Here is a 22,249-nt window from a genome sequence, read left to right as displayed (position 1 = left end):
CTTTGAAACTATTCATTTGGATTTATTGCTTTTGGCAGCCCCATAATCATTGGAAGAATACATCAAATATGGATGTCAAATCCGACATTCTTTGAACGGAATTCTTTGAGGAAGAGGTCTATGTGGAACAACCATTGGGTTATAAAATCAAGGGTGAAAGAAATAAAGTGCTTTGATTGAAAGAAGACACTTTAATGGTTTAGAGCAATCACATTCGATACCTGATTTCACACATTCGGGAATTACATTACGAAGAAAGAAGTGGAATCAAAATATATCAGTCACAAGACCAAGCGGCAGACATTTTCACAAGTCCCTCAAGTTGGAGACTTTTTATCAAAATGAAGGAGTTTTATATTAGTGTAACAATACAAGTTTAGGGGGGGGAGGGGGGGGGGGGGTGGTGACATTTGTCATTATTAAACTTTATTTGTGGCATTTAGTGTGACTTTTGGGTTTTGTAACTTTTAGTTTTTTTTATAACCAATAGTGATTTTTAAGTTATAGGAGTTATGTGAGTTATGAGTATTTGGTGACATTTTTAAGTTATAGGAGTTATTGAATTATGAGATTTTTGTAACCATTGGCATTCCTATGGTTATGTTTGTAAGCCTATATAAAGACATGCTTAGTTGAATGGAAAATATATCTCTCATCTTTCATATTTGTCCTCCACGTTTTTTTCTAACAGAAACAAGCAAAATCAAAGTCATTTTCCATCTTCCTTACTCGTTGAACTGCAAAATTACAGTTGACCATCTCAATTTATCATTAGAATATTCACCTACACTACAAGAAAAAGGTCTTTTTATAGCCTTTGAAGATAACTCTTTTCAAAATAAGCTATGAAATGATTTTTTTTTTTTAAAAAAAAGAGAGGGGGAAATGAAAAAATTTTGGACGCACACGGGTTGAGGGAAAAATTTTAGAATGAGCGGCATCCTCTTACATTTTCTCTTTTATTTTCATTCTTTCTCAAAAGTGTGTGTTTCACGTTCCTCTTCTAAAAAACATACATGCCAACAATTTCTATTTCCTCCATTTTCATTTTCCCGAATCCAGAAGTTGGGGCTCCGCCAACACATTTCAAGCTACTTGGAGAAGATTTTCTTTGCAGGTAAGAACAAGAGCACTCTTCTTCTTCTTCTCATCTATATCATTTTCCAACTCTAGTTGTTGTGGATTTCACTTAGGGTTCTACGTGTACCAGCTCGTCCTCTCTCCCTCTCTCTCTCTCTCTAAACTATTGGACACTTGAAGCTACCGATTCGAGGTTAGTCACAATATTCCCTCACCCTTTTAGACTCTTTTTGTATTTGGATTTCAAAATCAGCTCTTGAACTTTCTTGTTTTCGAATTTCATGCTTATGGGTATCGTTGGATAGATATTTTAAACTAGTCAATTGGCTTTGTGGCTCACTACAACCAAAATCATATTGTGATCCCAAACCAACGCAGTAGAACATTTTCGCTTTCATTTCATTCCTTTTTGTGTTACACTTCGAGGATCTTCGTTCTTCCATCGCCATAAAGCTTTGTTTTTCTATCCTTTATGTTTTTTCGAACACAAGATTGTTTTTCATTTTCCTGCTTACATTTTATTGAATTTGTTCTGAATTTATGCCATTTGTTCGCTAGTTTTCTTGTTTGCGCTTCAAATTTCGGTTTTGTTTTTATGTTATCTTGTTGATTATTCTCATCTTTGAATTTTTGTTTTCTTCAATATGACTGAATTCTTAATGCACTTTTCGGGCTTTACTTTGTTTGCTAAAAATGTAGGAGGGAATTGAAGTGGAGGATTTTACATCTTTTTCCTTTTGTTAGTTGGTGACCTGGAGCCTTAAAAATTTTATTCTCCATAAATGACCTTCTGTATCATTTCATCTTTTATTTGATCCTTTTTGTTTGAATTGGGTTTCTTTTGTTTTCTTTATACATGAGCTACTCCCAATTTTTTTCATAATTTGCGAAGTTTTGGTGTACAACTCTATGACTATTTGATGTTTTCTTGGTTGATCTGCTATTGAATGTTCTCTGTTTTTCAGTGCCACTTTGTGGCATAGTTCATGGTTTCAAGAGAGTTTTGCTTGATTATGAAATTTATAGAAAATGGCTAAATACTTGTGGCTTGTGTCTATGGAGTATAAGTGACAAATTGAATTAAAGAAATTGGATATAACAAAATGTGATTAAAATCTATCTTGGTTTCTAGTTTATTGTGGGGTTATTTTAGCATTAATTTAGGAAAGATTTGGCACATCAGGTTTAACAAGGATCTAGAGTTGATTTCTAGTTCATTACACCATTTTTATATTGTAGCATTGAAAAATTTGTAAAGAAGGATGGAAAGGTAAGCTCAAAATTTTTGAAGAGAACATAGATGGGGCATCATGCATGCTTAGTTGTATACTACTAGTTGAGGATTAAAATTAAACTATGTTTAGTTGTATACTTCAAGTTGTGAAACTTATGAAAAGTTACGGTTTAATCTATTTCCTACACTTCTATACTTTTTTTCCTTGTTCCTATAATTCATTTAGCACTACATTTCTATGTACTTAAATTTTTAAACCAACAAAAGGCCATACACATATATATATTAGTAGGTTGTTTTGTCTTATGTTGATGTTTATTTGGGCTATTAAAAATGTACTATTATATGAAAATGTTCTTTGTATGGTTAATAGCTATTTTGTTAGTGGAGAGGGACATAAAGATACTTGTTCTTCCTTTAATTGTTTGATCCTTTTGTACTTTTTAATTTTCTTCAATTGTTAGAAAGCCATGGAACCCAATGAATTATTGTTGAGTTTTATTTGCTTATTGATGAGATGTTTCTAGACGATGTCGTTGCTGCCTTCTAGCTTCTAAATCATCCCAATGGATTCCAAAACAGATATGAATTTGTAGTAGTTCTCCATACTTAATCAGCGAAAAATTTCTTGATGTGAATATTATAATCTTGGTTGTAAGCATAAGCTTCATTCTTGAGTATTGAATTCTAAGTTGCAACTTTGTTTTCATTCTAGGACTTCTACTTGGGTTTGAAAACTCTCCTTAAATCACCAATTAATTAGTTAAAAGCTTGCAGGTAGTTTAAGGATAAAGTATCATTGGACTGGGGGTATGGATACATATACTTTGATGCTAGTGTACTAATGGAACCTATGCACTATGTTGATGATTCTGGTTGCAATTGTTTTGGACAGGTGAGTTGGGTTCTCCCCACTGGGAGAATTGTGGTCCATCCTGGATGGTGAGAATCTTGTTAAAAAGTTCACATTCTCATGTGTTTATACTTATATTTTTGAAGTCAAGAGTTATATTTGTTGGGTAAACCATTTTTAGTGATGCACAGGGTTGAAAAGTCTCATTTAGACCCTTTCGACCTCTTTGTAAGTTGTATACATTAGTTTATGACTCTTGGTGATTCTCTTATGACTGGTTTTGTTTTACATTGGCTTGTGATTAACATTAGGTTCTACATTGTCGTTATTGTAAATAAGTCAATTGTGAAAAGAAACAAGTATATAAGGAATATTATAAAACTTTGAAGTATGTTTGGACTCTAAAAAAGCTTGTTCTTGTTGTTTAGGAGCATAACTTTTAATCTTCTTTTCTCCTTTTTGAAAAATTTTGGTTTGGGAGGGGGTGGTTACTTAGATGGTGGATATTTGCTTTCTACTAGTAAGATGTTTGATGATTTGTCTCCAACACTAGACAGTAATTCTTAATGTGCTTTTCTTCTTCCGTTTTCATTAGAATGTGAGTATTTGATTTTCTATTTTTGATTAACAGGGCATCTCGGTGATGGTTTTTCAGTTCCAATGAAACCACAAAAATGGTTGTGGTTTGTGCTTACATTTCAATGTTTTTCAATTCCACAGGCCACATTCTCAATGGTGGGTTTAGCTTGGTTTCATGCTATTGGCTGCTGCCAGTTGCTTCCTTAAAGAAATTTAATCAACCTTTTCTTTTGGGTAAAATCCTGATGATCTGTGTCAGTTTCATTTTTTATTCATTGATACATTAACATTATTCTGTGAATGGAACAAGATAATTCAATAATGAATGATGATGCATTTTGAATTAAGAGGCTTGCGCTCTTTCCTGCTTGATATTGCAGGCCTGAAGAAATACTCCCCTCCAAGTGTTTGAAGGGGATTCAGGACTTCCATCTTCATCAGGTAGAATGAGGTCAAATTGACCATGTTACTATTTTTACTTACCTTTCTGTCTGTGTCAGCAGAAACAAATTCATTGGAATTTATTCGTTTGCTTACTGATTAGTGATTACAAAGGGTGATGGAGCTTCCCCTTCGAAAGAAAACTTTCGACCACCAATTGTGTTGTGTACATAATGTTTTGTTTAAATACATGTGTCGGTGTATGTTGATGTTTGTTGATAGGAATATCTGCAACTCTTGTTTTCATTGAAGTGCTTTGTAGGAACTCAATACTTCTAAAAGGATGGCACTCAACGTTTAGTTCTTTATTTAGACTTGGTTGGTTTCTGCTGGACATAAGCTTGGGTTGTTTGTTGATAGGAATATCTGCAACACTTGTTTTCATTGAAGTGCTTTGTAGGAACTCAATACTTCTAAAAGGATGGCACTCAACATTTAGTTCTTTATTTAGACTTGGTTGGTTTCTGGTAGACATAAGTTTGGGTTGTTTTTCCTTGCTGAGTTTGTTGATGCATGGTTATGGACAGTTGATGTTGGACATAAGCTTCGGTTGTATGACTTTCTCCCAAAGTTTTAATTAGTACATAGATCGATTTATCGATTATTTTGTTTCTTTATTTCAATAACTTGAACTTTTTTTTGCTTGAAATCTTTTTGTAGGTTGGACTCTCAAAACATGCAATGTCTTGACCATGTGAAGGGAAAGGTGTAATTCTGTTTATTCATTCTCTATTTAATCTATGGATTTTACATCCATCATTCAATTGATTCATGATCAAGTTGCCAAGTTTTCATTTGTTCGAAATGTTTTCTTTTTATTAATCATCTCATTGATTTTAGATAAGGTAGACCAAAATAGAAAAGGAAAAGGAAGTAGATGGGTATCTATAGCAAATCAAGTGGACAAAAGCAAGACAAGGTAATCAAATTTAAGCCTACAGAGTGACCTTGCATTCGCATCGTATGCCTATGGTATAGTTACTTTAGTATTTGGTTTTGTTGAAATTTGATACTTTCCTAATCTTGTTCTTGCATATTGAGTGAAACTTAAAGTGATAACTAGAGATTATATTGCTTGTGATGAAGCGTTTTGATAACTTTCTTAATTACAGGTTGTATTGCTTGTGTTGAAGCCTTTTAGATCTCAATGTCAATTTCACCTCAAGAGATAACTTCATCACCAAATGTTCTTCCATTGTTTGGTTCAATTTGACTCATAATCCAACTTTCACTTCATCCAACTCGAGTTGTCGAAGCTCTTTATCCATAATCTCAATCCAGTTTGGCTCAAAGATGGAAGCTTAATTCTATGATGACATAATTTTGAACGCTTGTAAATTTTATATTTTATGAACTTATATAGTTGCAAATTATATTTGGTGTATTTTTATTGTTGGATAATTTTATTATTTTATAATGTACAAATGGATTACAAATTTTTATTATTAAAGGAAGTCATGATATTTTTATTATTAAAGGAAGTCATGATATTTGATGCATTACCAAGTGTTTCATGTGTGTATTTAGCTAAAAATAAGTAATTCTAATGTAAATTGATTATGAAATTTTGATGTGTAAATTCGTTGTAGCATAAAATTAAACCTATATATGGGATATAATAATAACATTAAGAAAAGGTCATTATATGTTAAAGATAATATTAATAAAATGTTGATATATGGTAAAGATAGCACTAAAAAAAGGTTATTATACGGAAAAGATAGCATTAAGAACAAGCTATTATTCATTAACGATAGCCTTAATAACCAAGGCTATGAAATGTTTCTATAGCAATGTATATATGCTATATCTTCTTACTCTATTATAGCATTCGTTATAGCCATACAAAAATGGTATAAAAAGTCTTAGACTTTTAATAACATGGGTTGCCAAGACCTTCGAGAAAGGTTATAAAAGGTCTATCATAGCTTTTTTCTGTTAGCTATCGTATTTGTTATTTCTTGTAGTGCTAGGACCAAGTGGAAAGCTAAATATAATTATTTTCAGCAGCACTTCGAATAGAAAATTTCTTGGTACCAAATTTAAAATCTAATGTCATGTTGAGGTTGATGCCCTAAATATTGTGGTCTTGTAGTTTGCAATTGTATTGTACAAACAATTTATTTATCTAATAAAATAAGAGGTATTTTATTTAACACTTAGTTGCATTAACCCACAAAAACCAAATAAACTAAGATCCAATGTTATCTTCTGTAAATTAAATATGTATGTTGAGATATACAGATGGATCATGTTTAATTGATAACCTAAACGGTCTGTAGTAGATAGATAAAGTTAAGTACCTTATCCTAATGACACTACAAATCGAGCTACCCAGGTAATCGTATTGAAATGGATAGTCTTAACAGTAAACGACGTTATAAAGTAAAAGTGACTATTTCTCAGTCTGATCTTATGCAAACTCATTGCATAGGATGTCCCCACTCGCATGTCTCACATGAACGAGAATCACATCGTTTGTATCAAATACAAAGTGGGCCGCATCCATAGTGTCCCCAGGGTAAGGTACCCAGCCTTATCCTGATACTATAGTCCGTTATGGCTATTACTCAAACTTGATCCACCTTTATGTCTCCATATATAGTTCAAGTATTCATGCTATAGCTAGAGGTTCTTATTTTATTGGATTTAGCATTGTTAAATGTCATTCACATATTCAATAACATCTTGACTGAATAAACCTCAATATAAAATAGAATATGTTTAATGTTTATAAACCACGAGTTTTAGGACATAAAATCCAACAACTAAGTGAACCATTTAGATATTTTATGTATTAATAGGTGCATCCAGTAGATGGTCATACATGTGTTTAATTATCAAGTCAAAACTTTGCATTTGCAAAATTACTTGCTCAAATAATTAAGTTAAGTGCAAAATTTTCTGATTATACAATTAATACTACTCGTCTTGATAATGCTGGTGAATTTACATCCTAAGCTTTTGATAATTATTGTATGTCAATTTAGATAAGTGTTGAATATCCTATAGCTCATGTTCATACACAAAATGGTTTAGTAGAATCATTTATAAAACATATGCAGTTAATTATTAGACCATTGCTTATGAGAGCTAAACTTCCTACAACTGTATTGGGACATGTTATTTTGCATGTTGTGTCACTTATACGTATTATACAAGTAGCTTATCATAAGTAATCACTATTACAATTAGCTCATGGCCATGAGCCAAATATTTTCTATCTGAGAATTTTTCAAAGAGTAGTATATGTTCCAATTACTCCACAACAACGTACTAAGATGAGTCCTCAAAGGAGGTTGGAATATATGTTGGATATGATTCCCAATCAATTATTAAATATCTTGAACCCTTGATGGGTGATATATTTACTACATGATTTGTTGATTGTCATTTTAACGAGATAAATTTTCCAACATTAGTGGGGAGGAATTAGGAAGTTAGAAAAAGAAATTACATGAAATGCATCATTATTGTCTCATTTAGATCCCCATATAGATTAATGTGAACTTGAAGTTCAAAAAATACTTGATTTTCAAAATATAGAAAATCACTTAATAGATGCATTTACAGATGTTAAGAAAGTAACTAAGTCACATATACCAGCTGCAAATGTTCCATAAAAAATTGATATTCAAGATAACAAAATATTGCTAATGAGTGTGAGACATGCTAAAAGCCTGGTAGACCAATGAGTTCAAAAGATAAAAATCCTCAAAAAATAACATCAATCAATAATAATAATAAAAAAAAGAGATTTAGTTGAGGATGCAGATATCTATGAAGAAATCCTAGACATGACTGATAGAATTAGTAACAAAAAAGAAAAGTAAAATACTTAAAGATAATAATGAGATTTCAATAAACTATATTATGACAGGAAAATGATGGAACCAAATTAATGTAATTATTGAAAACATTTTTGCATATAATGTTTCTTTTGATATAATATCTCAAAATGAGGATCTTGAGACTAGATCTGTTGAAGAATGTTGATATAGAAAAGATTGGCTTAAGTGGAAAGATGCAATCGTGACAAAATTAAACTCACTTTAAAAAAGTCAAGTTTTTGGACTAGTAGCTCGACACCAGAAGGTGCCAAGCCTGTGGGATACAAATGGGTATTTGTTAGAAAAAGAAACGAAAATAGTGAGGTCACAAGATATAAAGCAAGATTAGTTGCACAAGATTTTTTTCACAAAGATATGATATTGATTATGAGAAGACATATTCTCCCGTAGTGAGTGTAATCGCACTAAGTTTTTTAATTGGTCAGATTGTGTATGAAAGTCTAGACATGCATCTTATGGATGTTGTCACAATATATTTATATTAATATCTTGATAATGACGTTTATATGAGAAATCCAAAAAGATTTAAGATACCTAAAACATGTAAATCAAGTTTCCCTTAATTGTATTCAATAAAGTTACAAAGATCTATTACAACTAATATAATTTTTTATAGCTTTTCATTGTATACTTAAATATGCTATGAAATAAATGAAAAAAGGGCGAAAAGTTGGCTTTTAAAAAATCATAGTGTGCGGTCACGTTTTACTTCAATTTTTTTTAAAAAAAATTAGGGCATGCTCCCCTTCGATTTCACTAATTCGTCTTAATCCCACGAATTCCCTTACTTTTCTTTATTTTCCCCTTGTCCTAATCCTCAATGCCTCCCTCCCCTTTTCTTCTCTACAGTGGTACTTTCTTTCTAACTTGACAGATATTTCTTCCTTTCAAACGTGGTTGGCTCATATCAATCTTCGGTAGACGTTGACGCTTCAACGTTTTCAAATTCTTCAATCGACTGCGCTCTTTCCTTCTCTTTTTGAAATTTCTTGAGGGTCTATATTGAAATAAGGGATAATCAAAGAAAACCACCTACATTGAGCATACTCTTTGAAAGATTGTCAACCGCCATGGATGTCGTGTACGAGCTCAAGAGGTGAGGTCGCACTCTCTACAACTTGAAGGTTAGGATTTATAGAAACTAGGGTTTGGATTTGGGGGATTTTGTGATTTTGGTGGTCTGAATGTGGAAATTTTTGTTCTGGTTCTAGAGAGAAATTGCATATTATTGTTGATTTGTTAGCTTTGAACATTGATTTTGAACTGTATGTAGCTAATTGTTTCTCTCATTCAATAAAAATTTCTTTAACTAGAAATCTTCTTTTCCGTAATTAGAAATTGCTTATGTTTTGATTATCCATGATTGTTCCCCTTTAATTTTTTATTATTATCAGTATTATTTTTCTTACCTCACAATGCCTTCATAATTGAGTTTGAAAGAGTAGATGATACTCTGTGTGTGTGCGGAAAGTACCGATATCACAATTTTATTTTATAGAATATATGAACAAATAGAGGATCCAAAAACTAAATATTTAATTTAATTAAACATGCAATTACACATAAATTGAAGAGGAAGAATAGATCAGAAGACCACTCACCTTTGAAAACTGAAACTCATCACGTTTCAACCAATTCATGAACACAACAAACTCTTCAAACAGTCTCACAAACAGCCAAAAAAACATAGCAACGGATCTCCAAATTCCAGATACTACAACATGGAAACCTCGTTATTCTTGAGAGATAAAGAATTTTGAGAGTTTTATGGACTTCAAGATTAATTTGGAAGGGATGAAGTTCTTGATTTTGAGAGAGCAAAATTCATTCAGTGATTTTTTAAAAATTAATTTAATATATATATCATATATTGGAAACGAATTAAATAACTCTTGCATAATTTGAATTATTTAATTAAAAAACTGTTTTTTTTTAAAACTAATTTAATATATATATCATATATTGAAAAACATATTTTATATCTAATATAACAGATAACCTATAGTTTATGTTATATCACATATAATATAACCAATAGTTTAATATAACCTATAATTTAATTTCTTTTTTTTTTTTTTTAATTTTCAAATTGAGAAATTGAAATATTAAAATTTGATTAATTATGAATTTAATTAAGTTAGAATTAAATAAAAGAAAATGGAAATTAAAAATTGATTTTGAAAAAATGAGTTTTGGAAGTGGGATTTCCCCACCTTTTGATCCTAGTAGGAGGTGTTCCTCCATGAGATACACATAAATCCCACCATCTAAATTTCAGACAGTTGCGGGTTAAGTCATTTTCTGAAGTGGTTGCATGTAAAGGCTGGTTAAAACTCTCCAATTGAGCATAGAAAGTGAGATAGTGGCTGAAAACTGTTTACAGTTGACTTCTTCTTCTTCTTCTTGAAACCCACAAAAACTCCTTCAACAAATTCACTCAAATTTGAGTTCCACCACTCAAATTCAAGGCTGAGAATAGTAGAGAAGATCTCTTGGTGGTTGACGGTTGATTTGGAGCTGGGTTGGAGTGAATTGGAATTGGAAGAATTCATGTAACATGAAACCCACTTGTGATTTTCTGAAAATGCATGCTTTAAAACTTAAATTAAATATAATTAGAGTTCTTATTGATTCTGTTTGCTTCCGTTGCATACTTGTGTATTCCATCAATTGGTATCAGAGCGTGATTTAAACACTCAGTTAACGTTAGTTTGAGTTTTGGTGGGTGAATTTCAGAAAATATATGTTTGGACTGATATGGATGGTTTTTTCCGTTTTGGCATTAGATTCCTCTTTGATTCCAAGTTAAATTTGTAATTGGTTCTTGATTGATGAGCTTATATATGTGCTCTAAAGTCTGTAATTTATTTGGAGTCATTAGAGTCCGAATTAAGCTGTAATTTGGAGATTGAAGCAAGCAAGGTCGTGAGAAAGTTGCTGTAGAATTGCCAACTGCCCAGACAGCGTTGCAATGCTATTCTTGGTAAAGACCGCAACGTTGTAACACTGGGATGGGCGTTGCGACGTTATTCATCCCAGCTGTGCAATGTGTGGTTCAAATCGGTTCACACGGGAGACTCATGGTTTGACCGGTTCAGCTTGGTTCCAGTCCAGTTCAACCCTATTTGGACCGGTTTAACACATTTTGATGCTTTGGAGGTTTGGTTCAAGCGGTTCAAGTCTTGTTGGGGACGGTTCGGGTAGTTTTACACCAATTTGAAGCTGTTTTGGACATGTTTTTTTTTAATATTTTAGTTATTATGCTTGTTTAGGATGCCAAAGTTGAATCATATCAGTGTTTATTTAAATAATTATGCATGCGATGTATGTTATATTTAAATTTAAACATGTTTTTGTATATATTATGCCATTTAGATTTAAAATCCCACCATAGGAAGCATGTTACATGCATTGAGTATATGTTATAAATTGTTATAATGTATTGAATGCATGTTTAGGGTTTCTGTTTTTAATATAATTGTTATATTAAATTGAGTGCCTTTTATTATGTTGTGGATGTATAAGCATGTCTAAGTCTTATAAGTTGTTATAAAATTGAATTAGACATTAAAATCCATAACAAAGATAAACTGCATGCTCACGTAAGTTAATCACCCGTTTTAAATAAGTTAAAATAGGCCGACATCTAGTAAAACACGGTTACAAACTCAACCAGTGTGCATACCTGTCTAAGGCTGGGGTACTTAGGTTGACGGTCTTCGGAACACCTCCTACCTGGGGATTATGGCCGAATAATTGATTGTTGTTAACCGATTTTATAAGCGTACGTGAGCGGTGTGAGGTAATAAAATGGTTTATCACCTAGACATTATAGGTTAAAATCCAATTATAAGCGTTATACTTGGATAAAACCACTTAGACTTAGGGTTGTTTTAATTAGCCAAAAAGAACCTAAGTATAATTTTACCCAAATAGTAGCACTTTAGTGGGAGTTTAATAACTTATACGATAAATTAGAATAATTCAATGGGAGATTAATAACATATACGATATGTTATTCTTAGCTCTCACATCCCTAAGAGTTTACAATTAAGATTTAAGCGGTACTTCGTGTCGATTATACCTCGACTGCTTCGTTTGGAAAGTATTTGCATAAATCTAGATTCCGGTGAATAAGGGGAAGTTGTTCAAATATAAGAATCAAGTATATGATACATTTGATTTCAACTTTCACGTCCCTACAAAATTCACACCATGAGATCCATACAACACTTCGTGTCGATTATATCTCGACTGCTCCATTCGAAAAGTGTTTGTATGAGTCAAGAGCAAGGTGAATGAGAGAAGTAGTTCATAATAAGTGGGTGAAGGATATATGCCAACATGTCCTACAGTCTCTTCCGTTAGTTTAGACCGTGAGATTCCTATGTTGCACCTGCTGGTTTGCTTTAGGTAGCCCTTGCTAGTCGTTTAACAACGGCTATCCCCTCGGAGGGTTGTAACATAAGATTTAGAACAAATCAAACTCCAAAAATGGATAGGATTTCTTAGGTCCATTCCTAACCTTGACTTTTCATTTCGGTAGCATAGTTAGGGCCAACATTTGACGTCTGAAAACAAAGCGTTACACTTACAGAATTACTAAAGTGTTAGTAATTTCAAATCGAAAACGGTAATTAAACGACTATAGGAATAAGATTTATTCTGGAGATAGTGTTTGGTCAAAATTGTTTGCTTTAGTGAAGAAATATCTGGCTGCCCCTCGATAGCATGTATTTTGACTCACTATAGTATCGTTGTAAATAAATAATGCTTATGGGTACATTATTACTTGTTTTGCTAAAACTTGATTTTGGATTTAGTTGCAATTTGCTAATTAGAATTTGTTTAAAATTTTCAGCATGTCAAATTCTTCTAGAATACTCGCTTCCGAATTAGTTAACGGTAAAATCGAATCAACATACAAATTACTAGCGGTTAATGGTTCTAAAAGGGTTTTAATAGAGGATTGTTTTCAATCTCCCAATTCATCTAAAGTTTTGAACTATATAGATGTGAATGCAAAATTCGAAAAACAAGATGAATATGATTTACTTGTTATCGAAGCATGTTTAGTAGAAAACAATAAAACCTGGATAATTGATTCAGGTGCTGCTAATCATGTCTATACTTTCTCATAGGAAACAAGTTCCTGAAGACATTTGATAGAAGACAAAACAATCTTTAAGGTAGGGACCGGGGAGGTTGTTTCAGCTAAAGCAATGGGAGATATGAAGTTATTTATAGGAGATAGATACATTTTGTTTAAGAATGTTTATTACATTCCTTCTATAACAAGGAATCCAATATCTGTCTCTTGTTTGCTAGAACAAAATTATAAAGTTTCTTTAAAAAATGATGAAGTGTTTATTACTTCGAAGAATATTAAAATTTGTTCTGCAAAATTAGAAAATAATTTGTATTTGTTAAAACCGACTGAGGTAAAGACTATTTTAAACATAGAGATGTTTAGAATAGTTGGAACTCATAATAAGAAAAGAAAAGTTTCTCCAAATGTCTATCTTTGGCACCTGAGACTAGGTCACATAAATCTTAACAGGATTGAGAGACTGATTAAGAACAGTCATCTAAATAAATTAGAAGACAATTCATTACTGCCTTGTGAATCCTACCTTGAGGGTAAAATGACTAAAAGATTTTTTTCTGAAAAAGATCTTAGAGCCAAAGAACCCTTAGAGCTCGTACATTCTGACCTTTGTGGTTCGATGAATGTTAGAGCTAGAGGTGGGTATGAATATTTCTTCAGCTTCATTGATGACTATTCAAGGTATGGGCATATTTACTTAATACACCAAAAGCTTGAAACATTTGAAAAGTTCAAAGAGTATAAGGCTAAGGTTGAGAACCAATTAGGTAAAAAACTTAAAACACTTCAATCAGATTGAGGTGGTGAGTATGTGGACTTGGAATTCCAAAACTATATGATAGAACATGGAGTCCAATCTCAATTCACAGCCCTTGGCACACTTCAGCAAAATGGTGTGGCAGAAAGGAGAAACAGAACCTTGTTGGACATGGTTCGTTCTATGATGAGTTATGCCCAGTTACCAAGTTCTTTTTGGGGTTATGCAGTTAAAATTGCAGTATATATTTTGAACATGGTTCCTTCGAAAAGTGTTTCTAAAACACCTTCTGGAGAGGGCGTAAAGGAAATTTACGTCAGTTCAAAATTTGAGGTTGCCCGGCACATGTGTTGGTGCAAAATCCTAAAAAGTTACAACACCATTCAAAAGTATGCCTATTTGTTGGCTCCCCAAAAGAAAAGAAAGGTGGTTTCTTTTACGATCCTCAGGAAGACAAGGTATTTGTATCGAAAAATGCAACCTTCCTGGAGGAAGACCATATAAAGAATCATCAACCTCGTAGTAAGCTAGTAATAGAAGAAATGTCCAGAGAAACAACAAATGCATCAATAAGAGTTATTGACAGAGCAGGTCCATCAACAAGAGTTGTTGATGATCCTAGTACTTCACATCCTTCTCAAAAGTTGAGAATGCCTCGTCGTAGTGGGAGGGTTGTAAGACAGCCTGACCGGTACATAGGTTTAACTGAAAAACTCAAGTTATCATACCAGATGATGGCTTAGAGGATCATTGACTTTAAAACAAGCAACGACTTTCAAACAAGCAATGCATGGTTCTTTGTCTTTGTTCAGCTACCGCCACTGCTTCGATGTGGCACCTTTCTAATCCTTTGAGTATCCAGATTAGTAACCTTCAAGATTGTCTGAAACAATGGTTATCTCCTAATTTCTTGCTTTATTGTCACACTAGGTACATCTTGGCTTCTTAATTCTGAAGGAGATTGTGGATATGAGGATTTCTATGAGCAGTGGAAGGATCTTTCCAAATTTCAATCGTATAAGACATTACAATTACAATCATGAACGAAAACATGCCGGTTTATACATAAAAAGAAATACAGCATGCTTTACTACAGATCAAAAGGAAGAATTAACAAACCTTTTGTAGATTCATCTCAAGTTTCTTGATCATACAAACCTCAATCACAAACACAGCAACACACGAACGTTCGTCCAACATGACCACTACACTTGCACGAACACCGTGCGACTCGAACTAAGAGATTGTCAAGGTCACGAACACTCTGGACACCACGAACGGACTCCATAGAACCTCGATAGTGTTGAGTTGATATGACACCACTAAAAAGGTTACCTTGGTATTCCTCGGTGTGAGAATCCAGAGGGTGGGAATCTGTTTTGGACTTGGTTTGAGGCAGAAAATCAGAGGAACCACAATCGTGTAACAATTGAGAAAGTGGGAGATGGAGTAACCTATCGAATAGGTCGATGGCCAATCGTTTAGGAAAAGCTATGTGATCGTTTAGCTCATCGTCTAACTGAGTGTTTATCATGTAAGAACACTGCACGATTGTTTAGCTAACTTTCAAGCTGTCGCTTAGTAAATCTGATTTACTTGACAAATTCTCCGTGAGAATTTTCCAAAGATCGAAAAAACTTTACTTTTCTTACTTTTTCTTTTCTTTTTTTTTTTCTTACTAAAATTAGGAAAACATTTTTCCTTTTATCTGATGGTTACCATGAAACTACCAATAACCTCTCACTCAATTGATTTATTAGAGAAAAGAGATAATTATCCAATAATTAATATTATTATAAATGTAAAATGATAACTAACTTACATAATATATTTATAACCTGTAGTTTTATTATTTTCATCTCATAAAAACATATAAACCTAGCTCTCTTCTATTCCATGACACTTAAATATAATCTCAATTTACATTAATCCTTTACTTGATGTATCTCATACACCTACGGATCATATCATATAACTATCAAATTACCTCTTATCAATTTGAACATTTCAAATCAAACACCAAGAAACTGATCCTCAACTTGAATCCATTGAGCTACCAGGGAACCTTTGGACCTGTAGCTCGAAGCTCTAACGGTATGTGAATAACTGACTAAACTCTTTAGCCACGGGACCACCATCCATCAACCGCCAGACACTTCACTATAGACCAACACTGAACTCTCCTTACCACAGATATATTATGTGTCATTTTTAACAATCAACAGTGCGACAACTCTTCACAGATCGCTCGTAAGTACAACTCAGCAAATAACCGTTATGCCCCTATAGTTACATCTAACTCCTTAAAGTACACTGATCTCTCTAATGAACATAAGTCATAGTCCTACTATGACTGAGTCCTTCTTCCAAAGAGAAGTTGTGGCACTATGTTCAAGCCCAGAATCAGCCCTTAGGGAGCAATTTATCTACTTACCCCTTTCTTCGATGAAAGGGTGAATTTCACCTTGTGTAAGTGAGTTCCCAGCTCCCAGATCAGTATAAGTCCCCAAAAAGGTAGGCATGTTGGGTTGGCAATGCTGGCACTGCTCACCTAATACTAAATCAACAGGACCACCCTCAGAGGTAAGAAGTTTCCAAAAAGAACTCAGATTGAGGTCGTGTCACCTATGGTCGTTTAGGTGAGATGTAAAGTATCCAGTATTGAGGGCGTTATATATAGAGTCTAGTCATCTTTTGGTTTGATCTTATACAAACTCTTTGTACAGGACACCCCCGCTCACATGTCTCCACTGAATGGTCCCATTATCTACCATCGTGTAGTAGTTTACAACACTTGTAAACCCTTTACAAACGTGGTTGTATCTGTAGTGTCCCAGAATCAAGGTATCCACCTTAATCCTTATATCTACTAGACTTATTATGGTTATACTTAAGGCATGATCCATTGTATTCACATATACATGCTTAGTTTACATAGATAACAACTGGAGCTTTGTTTATTGGATATGATAAGATGCCAAGAATGAAATAATAGTTTATTTATTCATAAAACAATGCGGTATATTACAAACAATGAGACTCTCGAGAGAATTAAGACACTAATCCTAACAATGCTCCCCTGTTCTAATGCATCGGGAGACTAAATGTACAATACAATATAAAACATGTACAATAATACAATAAACTAGGGCATACCTAGTATCTCTCCCATTTGCCCTAGACAATAATGTCGTATGTCTGCAGACCCAAAACTCTCCCCAGGTGACCCTCGAAGCAGCTTTCAGTCCGTGAGAGCCTTTGTAAAGAGATCAGCAACGTTGTCCTCTAACGCAATCTTCGTGACTATCACATCACCGTGATGCACAATCTCCCTGATCAAGTGGTATTTTTGCTCTATATGCTTACCCCGACGATGACCCCGAGGCTCCTTTGAATTTTCCATAGCCCCGCTATTATCACAATACAGAGTGATAGGCAAATCCATATTTGGAACAACTTCCAAATTTGAAAGGAATTTTCTCAGCCAAACAACCTCTTTAGCTGCTTCACAAGTCGCTACATATTTGGTTTCCATAGTGGAGTCTGCGATGCATCCTTGCTTGATGCTTCGCCACACTACAGCCCCTCCATTCTGATGTCGATTTACGAGAATCTCTATCGGTCTGGAAGTCAGAGTCCATGTATCCTGTAAGGATCATATCCTTATCTCTATACACGAGCATGTAGTCCCTCATTCTCCGAAAATACTTGAGGATCGTCTTGTCCACCGTTCAGTGATCAAATCCTGGATTTGACTGATACCGACTGACAGTCCTTATTGCATAGCACATATTGGGTCTGGTACACAACATTGCATACATTAAGCTTCCTACAACGAGGCATAGGGAATCCGTCTCATTTTCTCAACCTCTTGAGGTATCTTAGGACATTGATCCTTAGACAAAACAATTCTATGCCTGAAGGGTAACAAACCCTTCTTGGAATCCTACATCCTGTACTTGATCAACACTTGATCGATGTACGATGCCTAAGACAAGGCTAACCTTTTGTTCTTACGATCCCGAATGATCTGGATCCCAAGAACGTATTGTGCCTCACCAAAATCTTTCATTTGGAACTGGACAGCTAGCCATTTCTTAATGTCAATTAGATACCCTACATCATTCCCAATGAGTAGGATATCATCCACATACAGTACCAGGAAAGCTACTGAGTTGTTGATGATCTTCTTGTAGACACAAGGCTCATCAACATTCTGATCAAAGTCAAACGACTTGACCTTAGTGTCAAATCTGATGTTCCATGATCTAGATGCTTGTTTCAGCCCATAAATTGACCTATTAAGCTTGCAAACTTTTTGCTCTTGATCTAGAACTATGAACCCCTCTGGTTGAGTCATATAGATGGTCTTCTCAAGATTACCTTTAAGAAAAGCAGTCTTGACATCCATTTTCCATATTTCATAATCATAAAATGTGGCTATGGATAGGAGTATCCTTATAGACTTGAGCATGACAATAGGTGAGAAAGTTTCTTCATAGTCAACTCCCTCGACCTGGGTATAACCCTTTGCCATGAGTCGAGCCTTAAAGATTTGCACATTTCCATCTGCACCTCTCTTTCACTTATAGATTCACTTACACCCAATAGATCTTACCCCATCAGGTGGATCAATAAGCTACCAGACTTTATTGAAGTACATAGACTCCATTTCCTGGTTCATGGCTTTAATCCATTCATTTTTTTCAACATCCTCTATTGCTTTCTTAAAAGACAATGGATCCTTGACCCCATCATTTGAAATGACGTTCCACACTTTAGTCAAACCCATGTAGCGATCTGGTGGGTTCATAACTCTCCCATTACGTCGAGACAGTCTCAACTCTTGGCTGGTTGACTAGATGCTCCAACCTCAACAACTCTTGTTGAACCTTCAACAGTCTCACTCTCACTAGAAATCTCACACAAAACGAGCTTACTTCGTGGCTTATGATCCCTCATGTGGTCTTCTTCCAAGAAGATAGCATTTGTAGAAACAAACACTTCATTCTCACTCGAATCATAGAAGTATCCACCCCTCGTTTTCTTGGGGTAGCCTATAAAGAGGCAAACCTTCGAACAGGTTCCAACTTCTTTGGGTTAGTCAGTAGCATATGTGTCAGACAACCCCAAATCTAGAAGTGGCATAAACTACCTTTACGGCCTCTCCATGGGTCAAAAGATGTTTCAAAAACACTTTTCGAGGGAACGTTGTTCAGGATATAGCATGCAGTCTCCACTGCAAAACCCCAAAACGAGTCTGGAAGATGAGCATAACTCATCATAGACCGAACCATGTCCAACAAGGTTCTATTTCTCCTTTCTAATACACCATTCTACTGAGGTATACCTGGGGCCAAGAGTTGGGATGAAATCCTATGCTTTATCATATAGTTCTAGAATTGGAGGTCCATATACTCTCCACCACGATCAGATCATAGTGTTTTTATCTTCTTACCTAACAAGTTTTCAACTTCAGCCTTATACTCCTTGAACTTGTCAAGGGCTTCAGACTTATGTCGCATTAGGTAGAGATACCCATACCTTGAATAATCATCTATGAAAGAGATGAAGTATGCATACCCACCTCGAGCCCTAACATTCATCGAACCACAAATGTCTAAATGAACAAGCTCTAAGGCTTCCTTGGCTCTGTAACCTTTTCCAGTAAAAGGTCGTTTGGTCATCTTGCCTTTGAGGCATGATTCACATACCGACAAGGAGTTTTCTTCTAAACTCTTTAGAAGTCCACTTTTCACATACTTCTCAATCCTATTGAGGTTGATGTGGCCTAAACTGAGATGCCAAAGATGGGCGTTTTCCTTAAGAGAAACATTTGGTCTTTTAGCTGTTGTTGCCATACTGAACATTTCAGTGTTAAACAAGGCTTTTATGAATAACAATCTTAGTACATATAAGTTACTTTCCATTGAACCAAAACCAATCTTCATTCCATTCATGAAAATAAACATTTTATTCTCAGAAAAGGAGACAGTATACCCTTGTTCAATGAGACAAGAAACCGAGATTAAGTTCCTCTTAATATGAGGAACTATGAAAACATTATTCAGTAACAGATAATGTTTCTTGTCAACAAATAACTTCAGGCTGCCTGCAGCAACAGCTGAAACAACCTCACCAGTGTCGACTCTAAGAGTCATCTCTCCCTGTGGCAACATTTTCCAGAAACTGAATCCTTGGTAAGAGGAACTGACATGTTTGGTAGAACTCGAATCTAAGATCCAAGCAGAATCATCATTCTCTACCAAACACATCTCCAAGACTAATAAATCAGATTTACTGTCTTTCCTTCTCTTTTGGAGAGTAGTGGGATCGTTATCAGAACAACTAACATTACTGGCTTCGTCATCCATCCCTTTGAGCTCAACAAGTAAGAATCGATGTTCAAACAAATCTTGCAACGAGTCCATGTTCTCGCGTGCAATGACCATGTTCTCAACCCTTTTGGCCAAAACATCAGGTATGTTAGCCAAAATGTGAAGTCAGACCAACGAATTAGCCTTCATCCACAACTCATTTGCATTGTAAACACTTCGCGGTTCATCAAGGGTCAGGACTTAAGGACACTCCTCAACCATGACAAATTCAAGGTCGTTTGCCACGAAGTATATTTTACACGATTCTTTCCACTGTATGTAATCGGTCATATTAAAAGTACTAAACGGAAATACTAACGAGTTGCTGAAAAGAAAAATACATTGACCTACGTTAGGTTTTAAGAAAATACCCATTGTAAAACAAACAATATCCAATAAGGTTTTGGTAAAACTAATATGAACCCTGTGTAACATCTAGTTTCGCAATGACACTTCAAAGGTTTAGGACAAAAGCCGCCGAATGGTGGTCAATTATCCCTCTTCTGAATTGAGAAGTTCTCAACCAATCATTAATACCAGAACAACTCTTTCTCCTATAATTACTAACCATCATCGATTTGGCCAAGAGATCATTAACTTACTTAACAATCTCCCGTAAGTCTGACCCACCATTTTAGTCCCTAGAGGTCTGCCCCAAGCAGCCAATCTGAAGGGAAAAAATCCAATTGGGGAAAAACCTAAAGCGACCCTATCCATTTCTGGATTTCACCTTGATCTTGACCAACTGCACAAAACCCATCCGAAGGGGGACGCTCCCAAGGCACCACGAGGGAGTACAGAATAATCAACCGCCAGACACTTTAGTCACGAGACCACCATCCATCAACCGCCAGACACTTCACTATAGACCAACAACTGAACTCTCCTTACCACAGATATATTATGTGTCCATTTTAACCAATCAACAGTGCGACAACTCTTCACAGATCGCTCGTAAGTACAACTCAGCAAATAACCGTTATGCCCCTATAGTTACATCTAACTCCTTAAGTACCACTGATCTCTCTAATGAACATAAGTCATAGTCCTACTATGACTGAGTCCTTCTTCCAAAGAGAAGTTGTGGCACTATGTTCAAGCCCCAGAATCAGCCCTTAAGGGAGCAATTTATCTACTTACCCCTTCTTCGATGAAAGGGTGAATTTCACCTTGTGTAAGTGAGTTCCCAGCTCCCAGATCAGATAAGTCCCCAAAAAGGTAGGCATGTTGGGTTGGCAATCTGGCTACTCTCACCTATACTAATCAAAGGACCACCCTCAAAGGTAGAAGTTTCCAAAAGACTCAGAATTGAGGTCGTGTCACCTATGGTCGTTTAGGTGAGATGTAAGTATCCAGTATTGACGGCGTTATATATAGAGTCTAGTCATCTTTTGGTTTGATCTTATACAAACTCTTTGTACAGGACACCCCCGCTCACATGTCTCCACATGAATGGTCATTATCTACCATCTGTAGTAGTTTACAACACTTGTAAACCTCTACAAAGTGGGTTGTATCTGTAGTGTCACCAGAATCAGGTATCCCACCTTAATCCTTATACTACAGACTTATTTAGGTTATTACTTAAGGCATGATCCACTTGTATATCACATATACATGCTTAAGTTTACATAAGATAACACTGGAGCTTTGTTTATTGGATATGAGTAAATGCCAGAATGAAATAATAGTTATTTTATTCATAAAACAATGCGTATAATTACAAACAATGAGACTCCGAGAGAATTAAGACACTAATCCTAACAATCTCCCACTTGTTCTAATGCATCGGGAGACTAATGTACAATACAATATAAAACATGTACAATATACAATAAACTAGGGCATACCTAGTATCATCTCCCATTTGCCCTAGACAATATGTCGTATGTCCTGCAAACCCAAACTCTCCAGGTGACCCTCGAGCACTTTAGTCGTGAGAGCCTTTGTAAAGAGATCAGCAACGTTGT

At 34.9% G+C, this 22,249-nt stretch overlaps 1 long non-coding RNA gene across 10 annotated transcripts; it reads left to right on the top strand.

The window, feature by feature from the left end:
• The first annotated feature begins 933 nt into the window (after positions 1 to 933).
• LOC120069652 lies at positions 934 to 5,640 on the top strand. 10 transcript variants are annotated; one of them, XR_005479617.1, is made up of 7 exons: positions 934 to 1,117; positions 1,194 to 1,273; positions 3,092 to 3,980; positions 4,127 to 4,187; positions 4,848 to 4,893; positions 5,028 to 5,159; positions 5,300 to 5,640. It is a non-coding gene; the product is annotated as an uncharacterized LOC120069652 (long non-coding RNA). The 10 variants fall into 10 exon arrangements; XR_005479621.1 differs by having other exon boundaries at positions 3,030 to 3,124; positions 3,210 to 3,980; positions 5,028 to 5,640; XR_005479623.1 differs by having other exon boundaries at positions 935 to 1,117; positions 3,092 to 3,209; positions 3,799 to 3,980; positions 5,028 to 5,640.
• Positions 5,641 to 22,249: the final 16,609 nt, after the last annotated feature.

This window comes from Benincasa hispida, unplaced genomic scaffold, assembly GCF_009727055.1.
Source record: "Benincasa hispida cultivar B227 unplaced genomic scaffold, ASM972705v1 Contig533, whole genome shotgun sequence".
Classification (NCBI taxonomy): Eukaryota; Viridiplantae; Streptophyta; class Magnoliopsida; order Cucurbitales; family Cucurbitaceae; genus Benincasa; species Benincasa hispida.
The sequence above is the reverse complement of the archived record's forward strand: the minus strand, read 5'-3'. Positions and strand labels throughout refer to the sequence as shown.